Here is a 1,369-nt window from a genome sequence, read left to right on the forward strand (position 1 = left end):
GGGCATCCGGACACCCCTGCTGCTGTGAGGGACCTTGCCTTGCTGGCTCTGGACCTCAGTTTTCCCATCTGGAAAATGGGGCTAACAGTGCAGGGGAGATGGAGAATCTCTGACTTCGTGAAGAGACCTGATGGGTGTTGAATGCCACTCCACGCCAGGCCATATCATGGCACCTGGGCAGAACTAAGCTGTGAGGTGTCTCTCCCTTCTCTGTTCCTCCTCGGTTTCCCCACGGGGGATGAAAAATAAGTCATTCCCTCCTGGCAATCCTTTCCCCGATCTCTGAGGGTTTCCTGTTAGAAGCCCCCTTTTTCAAATCAGGAGACATTGCCCGGGCCCCACTATTCTGAAGGGAGGGGGTGCAACTCTATAGCGGTGTTAGTCTATTTCCCCTCCCTTCCAAATTGCAGGCACCCGCCCACTCTAAGGGGCTTGGAGAAGGGAGCCTGAGGTCCTATCCTTCCTGACCACCCCTCTTATTCTTCTATTAGGGGTCCCTGAATAAGCCCCTCTATGGGAAAAGAAAAAAATGTGTTTCTTTTGGGACTGGTCAGTAGCTCCCTGGGCTCTCTTACTCCCCCCAAATCCCTCAGTATCCTCGGCCCCAGACAGCTGCAGCTGCCAAGAGGCAGCCAAACCAGGCGAGACCCCCCTTCCCCATTTCTGCTCCCTCCCTCCCTCCACCCCCAGAAGCCACAAAGGGACAGATGCTGAAGACACAGGCCAGGCACTGATACCATCTCCCTTCCCCTGGCCAGCTGTCCCAACCCCTTCCCCCATCCCACAATGGGTCCCCTGGGGAGAGGGGGACAGAGGAAAGCCCTCTTGGGGGAGGGGAAGCCAGAACCCCTTCCCTTCTGTCCCCCCCACACTTCCTCCGGCGTCATCGTCAATATCTGTTTTAGCCAATGACCTCTGAAACAATTTCCACACCCCCATTCTCCTGGTCAGTTTCACTGCCAGACCCTGGTTCAATTTCAACCCTCAACAGTGGTCACTCTCACCCCCTCTGCTGGTCAATTTCACCCCTTCTCGCGGTCAAGTCCAGCCCACCCTCTTTCCTGGTCAATTTCCACCTCGCCTTCCTCTCGTCTTCCCCACCTCAGCACCTCTTGCTCTGCAGAGCAAGGTCAGCGCCTGTGGGTTCCTGCCTCCCGCGCTCCTCGCTCGCTCCTGCCAGCCTCGGTCCTCCGGGTCACTGTCCAGCCGCCGCGGCCTTGGCCCCAGCGACTCCCGCTCCGCATACCCCCCTCCCTCCGCGGGCAGCGGCTCTCCTGCCTCCCCAGAACAGCTGAAGGTCTCACTCACCTCGGAGGGGAGCGCAGGGCGAGGGGAGGGGCGGGGGAACCCGCGGAGGGGGAGGCGGGGG

This window comes from Bison bison, unplaced genomic scaffold, assembly GCF_000754665.1.
Source record: "Bison bison bison isolate TAMUID 2011002044 unplaced genomic scaffold, Bison_UMD1.0 scf7180017864492, whole genome shotgun sequence".
NCBI classification, from domain to species: Eukaryota; Metazoa; Chordata; class Mammalia; order Artiodactyla; family Bovidae; genus Bison; species Bison bison.